This window comes from Hyla sarda, chromosome 2 (assembly GCF_029499605.1).
Source record: "Hyla sarda isolate aHylSar1 chromosome 2, aHylSar1.hap1, whole genome shotgun sequence".
Taxonomy (NCBI): Eukaryota; Metazoa; Chordata; class Amphibia; order Anura; family Hylidae; genus Hyla; species Hyla sarda.
The window spans coordinates 492,726,294-492,739,061 of record NC_079190.1 but is presented as its reverse complement, the minus strand read 5'-3'; positions in this window follow the sequence as shown (position 1 = coordinate 492,739,061).

Below are 12,768 nucleotides of genomic sequence, written 5' to 3'. Positions count from 1 at the left end.
CAGGATGGAAACCACACAATAGGACAGGTGTACCAGGGATGGCTGTGCAGTCTTCTCTTATGAGACCTGTTCCTTCTGGATGTGGCCCTAAGGTCCGGGTAGAGTGAAGGCCGAAGTGCACAAGTGCCCTGGGAGTGGTGACCCCAGGGTGCCGAAATTCACTTGGGATTGGCAACTCCACTTGAAGGAAAGCACGTAGCACGCACTTTTTCTCTCACTCTTCTGGGCACTCACCCTTAGTATCCCGGCCTTCCAGCTAGGATCGGGGACTTTTTATAGATCGGGTCGGATGTCCAGGCAGTATTACACTGCGCACATCCACTTATTTTGTGTCACTGTGTCCACTTTTTGTGTTCTCTTTGCTCACTAGGATTTGGTAGGGTGCGGTAGCCCTTCTGGGTGTCCCTCCTGCTGGTCTAGGGGAGGTGTGTGTGGATATGAGATTCCTCACCTCCCTGCTATTCCCCGTAGCAACCCTGCTTTGGCAGGATGCCAAACCGGTTTTACTGGTTCCTTGGCGACAACCTGGTTAATGCCTAGTTGTCCGGCAAAAGGGGACATTGTACCTGGAACCTTGCAGGTGCCTTTTGGCCCGGAGGCGAAGGCTTTGGTTTTTTGGGGGGCCTCACTCCTTTCGGAGAAGGGCTTGCGATAGGCTGCATCCTTGTGCACGTTTTTTTGTGTGAACACTTGCACTTTTTACTTGCACTTGGGTGATTTGTTAGCACGTACCTCGGCTCTAGCAGGAGAATTATTGAAAAATGATACAAATATTGTTATGAAATGTATTTCTTGTTTTCTTTCCTCTTGCTCCTTGAAGTATTGCACTACTGTACAGTCATATTTCTGAATCACTGAACCAAGAGCATCCTAATAATATTTTAATGAGCCACGAGATTTATGGTCATAAGACGTGGAAGGAAAAAAAAGTTTTTCTTAGGAATTTAGAGCATTTTACATTATACAATATTGCCAATACAAGTCCACTGCTCCATCTACTCTGCAGTGCCAAATATACACACCCATCACTTATCATGGACGACATTGTGGTGCCAGCTTTGTGTATTATCTGGATGTGAACATCTGCTTCCAGCACAGTTCAGCCTAAGGGGGCAAAAAATGGCCGGAAAGTCCATTATTTAGTCATGGCCGTGTGTTAAGGTGTGGTGAGCTACATGATTTCTCTCTAGGGGTTGATGATAAAAAATACTGGCAATGCATGTAAAGGTTTAGACGTCATCACATAGTGGATCACATCCTTCTGGACTACTACTCAATGGAAGCTGACACTACTCAATGGAACTACCAGGGATATGATACCATCCCGTAAAAGCACCATGTAGTTAAGAGTGTTCTACAGGGTCTCAATGAACCTACTAGTCAACAAAGTGGACAATGGGCATCATCAAAACTGAACAATAAGGCATTCCATGGAAAGAGGGGTTTATGGTTCCATGGCATTTGTTCTCTCATTCTAACTGTATCATGGCTCTAGAAGTTAGTAAAGACCTCATGATCTTTAATGCTCTGGGGGGGGCCCAAATTATCCTTAACCCCTTAATGACCAAGCCCATTTTCACCTCAAGGACCAGGCCAATTTTATTTTTGCGTTTTCGTTTTTTCCTCCTCGCCTTCTAAAATCCATAACTCCTTTATATTTCCATGTACAGACCCATATAAGGGCTTTTTTTTTGCGTGACCAATTTTTAGGGAGGAAATGAAAACCCAAATTTTGCACATTTTGGAGGGTTTTGTTTTGTACACTTTACAGTAAAAATGAAAGGTGTTCTTTATTCTGTGGGGCAATACAATTAAAATGATACCCATGGCTAGATACTTTTATATTTTTGTACCGCTTAAAAAAAAATCTAAAACTTTTTGTACAAAATCACCCTATTTTGACCACCTATAACTTTTTCATTTTTCCGTATATAGGGTAGTATGAGGGCAAATTTTTTGCGTCGTCATCTGTACTTTTTTTAGATACCACATTTGCATATATAAAACTTTTAGATCATTTTTTGTTAATTTTTTTAAATAAAATGTGACAAAAAAGCAGCATTTGTGGACTTTTTAAATTTTTTACATTTACGCCATTCACCGTACGGGATCATTAACATTATATTTTGATATTTCAGATATTTATGCATGCGGCGATACCAAATATGTTTTTTTTTTTTAATTACGCTTTTTGGGGGTAAAATGGGAAAAACGGACAATTTTAATTTTTATTGGGGGATGGGATTTTTCACTTTTTTTTACTTTTTATTTTTAGATTTTTCAACTTTTTTTTTACACTTTTTATGTCCCCATAGAGGACTATCTATAGCAATCCTTTGATTGCTAATACTGTGCAGTGCTATGTATAGGACATAGCACTGCTCAGTATTATCGGTGATCTTCTGCTCTGGTCTGCTCGATCGCAGACCAGAGCAGAAGACCCCGGGAGACGGCCGGAGCTAGGTAAGGGGACCTCCGGCTGTCATGCTGGATGATCGGATCAAAGTGCCGCAATGCCGCAGATGCCGTGATCTGTATTGATCACGGCATCGGAGGGGTTAATGGCGGACATCCGCACGATCGCGGATGTCGCCCATTACTGGCGAGTCCCCCAGTGGCTTCTAGCAGCTGGAACCTGCCGTGTATGACGTGAGCACCCTTCCGATGCTCGCGGTCATACACAGGACGTAAATGTACGTTCTGGTGCGGGAAGACCCGCCAAACCAGGACGTACATTTACATCCGTGATCGTTAAGGGGTTAAAGGGGTACTCCGCCCCTAGACATCTTATCCCCTATCCAGTGGCAGGACCTCGCTATCTCTGTGTTGCACCCGACGTTCATTTAGAGCGTCAGGTTCAGCGTCTGAGGCTCGTGACTTCACGGCTGCGCTCCGCTCCGCTCATGACGTCATGGCCACTCCCCCTCAATGCAAGTCTATGGGAGGGGGCGTGGCGACCGTCACGCCCCTCCCATAGACTTGCATTGAGAGGGCGTGGCCGTGATGTCACGAGCGGGTTGTGATCGTGATGTCACCAGCCTCCGCCCCGCATCACCAGTCATCTGATAGGAAGCGAAGATCAGACATCCTTTGGATAGGGGATAAGATGCCCATACACATAACATAACTGTTGGCCAAGTGCCCATTCGGCCAACCCGATACCCCTATATGCATGTATGATTGGCCAAGCATGCATTTGTTCTCAATGAGGAGAGGGAAGAAAACTATTGACAAGCTTCTCTAGTTGCAGCTGATTTACTGAAGAACAAAAGGATCAGACATCCAACATGCCTGTTTCTTCTCTCCCCAACATGGGTTGTTCATGGGGAGTTGGTAGATCACTATACACGTTAAATATTTGACACGTTTGGCCAAGGCATATCTAATAAGTATGGCCAGCTTTGACGGTTGACAGTATCTAAATGGATAAAAAAGTTATACATTTTGCCACCACAGATTTTTTCCTGAAGTGTTAACAAGAACAAGGTTTCCTAGGTGCGGTTATAGGTTTGGGTTGAGGTTTTTGCTCATTTTGGGTTATTACTTCTTCTTCCTCATCTAACATAGTTTGAATGTATTTATAGGACATATATTTCAGATGCCAAACTCTTTATAATCCATAGAAGAATCCCCTGATTTCCATAACTGCGGTTCCTAATTCCTAATTTGGAGCTATGTCTTGAAAATGGTGGCTCTCAAACGTGGCATTTGACTCCGTCCAGAGCCCTTACTTTACATTCAGTGTTCCCTATTTTCATTAGAGTTGGTAGCCATAGTGGAAACCTATGTGCCTGGAAACCTTTTTAGAGAATTTGGTAGATCACCATACACATTAGATAGTAGGTCCCGCTGAAAGGTTTAGGTTTGGCCAAGGCATATCTGTATGACAGCTTTGAAAGTTGACGGTACCTCAATGAAAAAAGTGATCATTGTTGCCAACATACAGGTGTTCCTAAAGTGTGAACAAGAACAAGGTCTCATAAGTGCGGTTATAGGGTTGGTTTGAGGTTTTTGCTCATACTTCCATTTCCTCGTCTTTTATGGTCTTAAGGGATAGGACATCTCTTTCAAACGAAATGTTTAAAAAAAACATCCTAAAATCACTATTAGGCATATTCTTTCTTATCCATATGAGAAGATGTCTCCCGGTTTCTACAACTGCAATGGTGGCCATTCAGGGACCTTGCTTTACATTCAGTGTTCCCTATTTTCATTGGAGAGATAGCCATAGTGGAAACCTATAATTCTTGTTTAGGGCAGGGAACGGCGATGCAGCTACTGAATGTGAATGAAACCCCGCTTGCATGCAGTGGCCAATAGCCCCATGATTTTAGGGGACCACATGCACCAGCTGCATCATGAGACACTACCCTTTATCAGTAAGGCTAAGTTCACACAGCCGTTGTCTTCCCGTTCCTAGTCCGTTCGGCTCTTTTTTTTCTTGCCGAATGGCCCCAAAACCGGTCGGAGCACAACTGACTTCACCGGGTCCTGACGGATCCCATTAACTTGAATGGGGTCCATCGGGGATCCAGTAGTTTACCGGAGGGAATATATATATAGATATATATCTATATATATAGATATATATCTATACATCTATAGATATAGATATATAGATATATATATAGTGCATGCACAATTTGTTTTCTTATTGCTAAACATGCCTGGTTATGAGGAAATTGCCGACAAAACTCCAAATAGCAGAGTCTGAAGGCAATGTGAACGTTGCCTAATTTGTTACATTTGGATTAAAGGGGTTATCCAGGAAAAAACTTTTCTTTTTATATATCAACTGGCTCCAGAAAGTTAAACAGATTTGTAAATTACTTCTATTAAAAAATCTTAATCCTTTCAGTACTTATGAGCTTCTGAAGTTAAGGTTGTTCTTTTCTGTCCAAGTGACACGTGTCTCGGGAACCGCCCAGTTTAGAAGAGGTTTGCTATGGGGGTTTGCTTCTAAACTGGGCGGTTCCCGAGACAGGTGTCATCAGAGAGCACTTTGACAGAAAAGAAAAACATTAACTTCAGAAGCTCATAAGTACTGAAAGGTTTAAGATTTTTTAATAGAAGTAATTTACAAATCTGTTTAACTTTCTGGAGCCAGTTGATATATAAAAAATTTTTTTTTCCTGGATAACCCCTTTAATTTCCAATGATCTCCCAAATGTCTCTCTCCAACCTAATGGTTTTCCATCTATGGGGAGCCACAGATGGAAGACCATCAACCGTGGTCCCCAACCCAGTCCTCTAGGTCCGCCAATGTTCCGGGATTTTTCAGATACTCCATTGGTAAAATACCAATGGAGTGTCCTGGACTCTTGGTGGACCTTGAGGACCAAATTGGGGATCTCTGATCTAATCCAACCCGATCCAAAACAATTCCAATATATTCACGTGAACATGACACACGATCACATTAAACTTACATACTGATGGTAGGAAGGAGACCTCATCCCACGTTCTGCCGCTTCTCAGCCATTCGTCATCATAAATAGAAAACTGCTGTCGGGGAAATGGCTTCTAATAATATCTGGCTAATACCCAAGCCGAGACCTTGTTTTCAGTGTTTTTTGGCTTTGATCTTTTTTTTATTTCAGTATATTCCTTAATTCCATAACACGTTCCTTGTGATCCCGCCTTATACGCCTCATTGTATATACGTTGGCCCTGGGTACGCACAGGATTTTTTTGCGATGACGATAATAATGATTTAGAATATCTGAATAATATTATGAGGATTTAGTAGCGATAACCATCTCGTATGCCAACAACAGTTGACTGCCAACCTTTGCGCTGATCACAACAAGACAAACACAGAATTTTGGCACGTTTTTTTTTAGATGTCGCATTGTTTTCCATGTTGAAGGGATTGTTAGGCTTAGAAAACTTATTTACAAATTATTTATTAGCCGATTTCGCAGGCAAAAGTTGGGGGTTGCAAACTCCGTGCGGCTGCACTGGGAGTCCCCTTTGTTGCTCTATAGCAGTGATCTTCAACCTGCGGACCTCCAGATGTTGCAAAACTACAACTCCCGGCATGCCCGGACAGCCGTTGGCTGTCCGGGCATGCTGGGAGTTGTAGTTTTGCAACATCTGGAGGTCCGCAGGTTGAAGACCACTGCTCTATAGACTTCTATGGTGTGCAGCACTGGACGGCATTCAAATCCAGCTTGTGATGCTGTCCAGTGCCACATCCGAGTTGTAGTTTTGCAACATCTGGAGGTCCGCATGTTGAAGACCACTGCTCTATAGACTTCTATGGTGTGCAGCACTGGACGGCCTATTGTGTGCAGCACTGGACGGCATTCAAATCCAGCTTGTGATGCTGTCCAGTGCCACATCCGAGTTGTAGTTTTGCAACATCTGGAGGTCCGCAGGTTGAAGACCACTGCTCTATAGACTTCTATGGTGTGCAGCACTGGACGGCCTATGGTGTGCAGCACTGGATGGCATTCAAATCCAGCTTGTGATGCTGTCCAGTGCCACATCCGAGTTGTAGTTTTGCAACATCTGGAGGTCCGCAGGTTGAAGACCACTGCTCTATAGACTTCTATGGTGTGCAGCACTGGACGGCATTCAATCCAGCTTGTGATGCTGTCCAGTGCCACATCTGATAAGCCGGACAGCACGGACGATCCCATTCAAAAGAGTGGGATAAGTTGTAGTGTCACTTGCAGAGGGAAACAGAGCCTGACAAAGACTGCCTAAGCCAGTGTTTTTCCCAACCAGGGTGCCTCCATCTTTTGCAAAACTATAACTCCCAGCATGCCTGGATGGTCTTCCTCTCACCTGGCATGCTGGGAGTTGTAGTTTTGCAACAGCTGGAGGCACCCTGGTTGGGAAATACTGGTCTAAGCTGTACAAGACCCTAATTAACAAAAGGGTTGTTCAGACCACTTAGCCATGTGGCATCAATCTAGATTGCTACAGGACACTACTGCTCCCAGCTAAGGCTGGGTTCACACTACGTTTTGTCCCATACGGGAGCGCATACGGCAGGAGGGAGCTAAAACCTCGCGCTCCCGTATGTAACCGTATGCGCTCCCGTATGCCATTCACTTCAATGAGCCGACCGGAGTGAAACGTTCGGTCCGGTCGGCTCATTTTTGCGCCGTATGCGCTTTTACAACCGGACCTAAAACCGTGGTTGACCACGGTTTTAGGTCCGGTTGTAAAAGCGCATACGGCGCAAAAATGAGCCGACCGGACCGAACGTTTCACTCCGGTCGGCTCATTGAAGTGAATGGCATACGGGAGCGCATACGGTTACATACGGGAGCGCGAGCTTTTAGCTCCCTCCTGCCGTATGCGCTCCCGTATGGGACAAAACGTAGTGTGAACCCAGCCTAACCCGATTACCACTCCTGTTCTCCCCATGGGCACTGCATAATAGATTAAATATAGTCTAGAAGAGTTCTATACAGATTTTGGAGGGATACTTAAAGGGGTACCCCAGAGGAAAAACATATGTTGTCAAATCAACTGGTGCCAGAAAGTTATACAGATTTGTAAATTACTTCTATATAATAATCTTAATCCTTCCAGTACTTATCAGCTTCTCAGCTGCTGCTCCACAGAAGTTGTGAACTTATTTCCAGTCTGACCACATTGCTCTCTGCTGCCACCTCTGTCCGTGTCAGGAACTGTCCAGAGCAGGAGAGACTCGCTATGGAGATTTGCTCCTACTCTGGACAGTTCCTGACACGGACAGAGGTGGCAGCAGAGAGCACTGTGGTCACTACACAACTTCCTGTGGAGCATACAGCAGCTGATGAGTACTACAAGGATTAAGAATTTTATATAGAAGTAACTTACAAATATGTTTAACTTTCTGGCACCAGTTGATTTGAAATCCCCCCCCCCCCCCATGGAGTACCCCTTTAAAAATGCAAAAAACAAAGCAAAAACAAAAACACTTTGCAAATCGTAACATATTCCATAATCATACTGTAGTTTCAGTTGTAAACTTACCCTCAGCTGCACTGGCTAATGGAATCTCTAGTCCACTTACTGTCTTAATAAAAGCTCAGAAAGCTTTTCTGCCCTTCCCCGAATTAATTTTATGCTGAAGCGCGGCTGGTTATCCCCTATCCAAAGTGTGGCGGCCCAGTACAGGAGTTGCACCCCTGTACCCTAGCTTCCCTGTCAGGCAGACTCCATTCTGTGACCCCCCCTGCACCTGTGTCTTGTATAATAAATCCTAAGTGCCTATGTTATGTAATGCATTGTACATAAAATGCGTTATACCTTTATGACTTGTCATGTGATTATAACCAGGGAAGGTACCAGTGACCATGTGACCTACAGGGTGACCTATGGGACCCCTCTGAGTCTCCCTCATATAAGCCCTGGGTGGAGCCTCTTCACTCTCTTGGAGTCTTTGCTGAGATTCAGGGCAGTCCAGTCCTGTCAGAGAGTGTCTGGAATCCAGAGAAGGCCTAAAGTCTACCACGCAGCCACGGATTCTCAAGTCCATTGCCCCACAGGTCAAGTCAAAGCCTGGTAATCTGCAGAAAGGGGTGAAGTCAAACATAGTCTGTCATAGTCAAGTCAGTCCAAGTCAATCTTTCTCAAGTCAGCTTGGCACTGCAGCAAAATGTCCCAGTCCACCATAAATCCCAACAAGCCCTGAGGTCTCTGAAGTCACTGGTCACCTCCGTGGGCCTAGCCAAGCTGTATAGACTGTTCCCTTTGTCTGACTCAGTAAAGCTGCCGTTGTTCCATAACTTGGTGTCGGAGTCCATATTTGCCCCAGGATCCAGTGGTATACCTTCGGGTGGTGTAGAGGATAAACCAGGCCCTGGCGTCACGAACACAAGGGGTTAATGCCATCTGCCCGTAGGGTAATTCCATCTGCCCTCACCTCAAAAGGATGGGGGATAAGATGTTAGATCTTCCGGGCTGGCAGCGGTGGCATCTGGAACACGGAAGCTCACAGCTTCCATGTCCATGACGTCACGCCCCCTCTATTCATGTCTATGGGAGGAGGCGTGGCGGCTAGTACATAGCCGTCATGCCTCCTCCCATAGACATGAACGAAGGGGACATGGCGGCTGGCATCGGTTGCGGGGCCGAGTTCGCTCCGTGCATCGAATGACAAGGGTGCTGTGGCGGAGATCGTGGGGGTCCCCAGCAGTGGGACTCCTGCGATCTAACATCTTATCCCCTATCCTTTGATTATGGAATAAGATGTTTTCAGCGGAGTACCCCTTTAACTAAAGAAAGGAAATAAGGATTATAAACTATTATAAACCACCACCAGTGAGACAAAGAAGATAGTCATGTGACTACAGTACATATACTGATGCAAATAAATGATCATACACACTGGGGGAGATTTATCAAAATTTTACCTGTCCAGCGGAAAAGTTGCTGAGTTGCCCATAGCAACCAATCAGATCGCTGCTTTCATTTTTAACAAGGCCTCTGCAAAATGAAATAAGCGATCTGATTGGTTGCTATGGGCAACTCAGCAGACTTTCATAAATCTCCCCCACTCAATAGCGGGAACAGTAGGGGGCGCTGTTTAGGGCTAATAAAAAAAAAATCCTGGTGGTCAATTCCTGGGGTTCCACAGGTCCTCGAATTTTCCCAACTTCACAATATATGAGCGCGGACGCCATAGAAACGAGCCCTGATGCCTAGCAACAATCTCCGGAAATATTTGTCTTCTGGTGTTATTTGAGGGAGATGTTAAATGGTGGAAACTATTCACATGTGTGATCCTGAAAGCCTTTAATTTAGGAGAGTCTTATCTGAAGGTTTTTATGTGTTTAGGAAAATGTCTGAAGTTTAATTGTTTCCTATTTGTGCACCAAAACCGCAGTCATGAAAGCATTTTAGACACATTTTGCACATTCCGCCCGGCCGAAATACCATGCAGGGTGCGGTCTCATGGGAACAACATCGGGGGGGGGGCGTTTGTAGGGGTTAAGCGAAAAACCAGTGATGGTGACAAAACATCTCGGCCTGGAAAGAAATCAGGGATCATCGGATTAAAGGGGTACTCCGGTGAAAAACAGTTGTTTTTTTTTTTTTTTTTAAATCAACTGGTGCCAGAAAGTTAAACAGATTTGTAAATTACTTCTATTAAAAAATCTTAATTCTTCCTGTACTTATTAGCTGCTGAATACTACAGTGGAAATTATTTTCTTTTTGAAACACAGAGCTCTCTGCTGACATCACGAGCACAGTGCTCTCTGCTGACATCTCTGTCCATTTTAGGAACTGCGCAGAACAGCATATGTTTGCTATGGGGATTTCCTTTTACTCTGGACAATACCTAAAATGAACAGAGATGTCAGCAGAGAGCACTGTGCTCATGATGTCAGCAGACAGCTCTGTGTTTCAAAAAGAAAATAATTTCCGCTGTAGTATTCAGCAGCTAATAAGTAGAGGAAGGATTAAGATTTTTTAATAGAAGTAATTTACAAATCTGTTTAACTTTCTGGCACCAGTTGATTTAAAAAAGAAAAGTTTTTCACCGGAGTACCCCTTTAAACAAGGTGTCTGGAAATGGGAATCTTTTTTCCATTGTTGGCTATCAGTCTAGTTTGGGGCCCGCTATGTCTATAGGGGGAGATTTATCAAACCCTTTGCGGAGGAAGTGTTGACCAGTTGCCCATAGCAACCAATCAGATCGCTTCTTTCATTTTCCAGAGGCCTTTTCAAAAATGAAATAAGCGATCTGATTGGTTGCTATGGGCAACTGGTTTACTTTTCCTTTGCACAGGTTTTGATAAATTACCCCCCTAGACTGTGTCATGTGTCCTAGGAACATGACCTATTGTTTTAGGGCAGCCTACAAAAACTGATGGCTTATCCCCATGAATTAATTGTTGGGGGTCTGGATGTACCTCGACATTTCCAGCGCAGTATTGGTGATTCGCTGGAAGACTGACCCCTTTTTGGACCTCTCTGGGGTCAGACAACTTTGTCCTCTATTTGAGTAATAGATCTCCTCACAGAGTCTATCAGGCAGAGGGATCACCACACGAGGACCAGACCATCAAAAGGCCAAGTACTCGCTGTACATAAGTGGTCTCAAATTGTGGCCCTCCAGATGTTGCAAAACTTCAACTCCCAGAATGCCCGGACAGTTTTGCAACATCTGGAGGGCCAGTTTGAGACCACTGATGTACATAGAGCAGGAGAGGTTTGCAATGGGGATTTGCTCCTGCTCTGGACAGTTCCTGACATGGACAGAGGTGTCAGTAGAGAGCACTGTGGTCAGTCAGAAAAGAAATTCAAAAAGAAAAGAACTTCCTGTGGAGCATATGTGGTGGACCACCGCTATATGGCAGGACCACGGGTGTAGCGGTGTGAGTGGTGGGATCAGATGGTATTAACCCCTAGCGTTCGTGACACCAGTGTGGTTTTCGGGTTCCGGAACACCACACGCCCAGATTTTCCGCTATCCCAATTGCTAGAAGTGAAATGAGAGTCCACAACCAGTTATGGTCAAACGGAGTCTTTACTGAGTATAAGACAGATGTAATTATCTTCACAGCTAAGGCCAGATTTCCCAGAGAGGTGGCCAGGACCCATAGGACCTCACAGCTTGCTGGACCAATATACTTGTAGTTAACTTGACTTGAAATTAGACTTGACTATGAGCAGGACTTGACTATTTGTAGTGACAGCAGACATGGACTTGAGACTTACTGGAGAGACTGTAGCTTTTGGGGTCTTCCAGATGTTGATAACTTGCTCTGAGATCTCTGGTGGTTGCTGTCTCAGCAAAGACTTAGATGGAAGAGAGAGAATTGCAATGGCCGCCCCTTTATACACTGGAGGGCTGGACTAAAGCCCATTGGTAAAGCTGCGGGTCATAGGTTAAGCTGGTGCTCTCTGGGAGAACATGTGACAACAAATCATGTGACTGCATAACATAACATGTGACAGCCTCACACAGGTCCTTGAGACCTCCCACAGCAACTCTGCTCGATCTATACATTAGAGACTGTCTAGGCATTAAAGTAATATACACAACATTATGGAACAACAGGGGGAGACCTTGCAGGGGAGCCCCCAGGTCACTGAGGGTCTCGACCTGACAGGGCCTATGTATAGTACAGGACCATGTCCTGTACTGGGTCATCACACATACCGCAGCTGATAAGTACTGGAAGGATTAGGATTTTTTTATAGAAGTAATTTAGAAATCTGTTTAACTTTCTGGCACCAGTTGATTTAAAAAAATAAATAAAAAAATAGTCAACTGCAGGAAGTTGGAAGCCATGATCTTCAGAGAGTAGGCCATGGACCCAGCAACGTATTCCCATTCTCCATCTAACCTGACTTTATTAAGGTCTTGGGAGTCTTCTAGTTTAGAAACGCCCTGGTTATTGCTTGCGATTGCTATTGAGATAGTTGACTCAAGGGAAAGACATTGGGGGAGATTTATCAAATCCAGTGTAGAGGAAAAGTTGACCAGTTACCCATAGCGGCCAATCAGATCACTTTCCTGATTCACAAAAAATTAAAGAAGTGATCTGATTGGTTGCTATGGGCAGCTGGTCAACTTTTCCTTTACACAGGTTTTGATAAATCTCCCCCATTCTGCCCATGCTTCAAAATGCAGAAGAAGCCTGACCCCTTTACATCACGGTACTCCAGGCCACTACCAGGAGCGGCTTTCACTTCTTATGGGGGGAGATTTATCAAAACTAGTGTTGCTCGCGAATATTCGCAATTCGAATATTATTCGCGAATATCGCATATTCGCGAATTCGCGAATTTCGCGAATATAGCGCTATATATTCG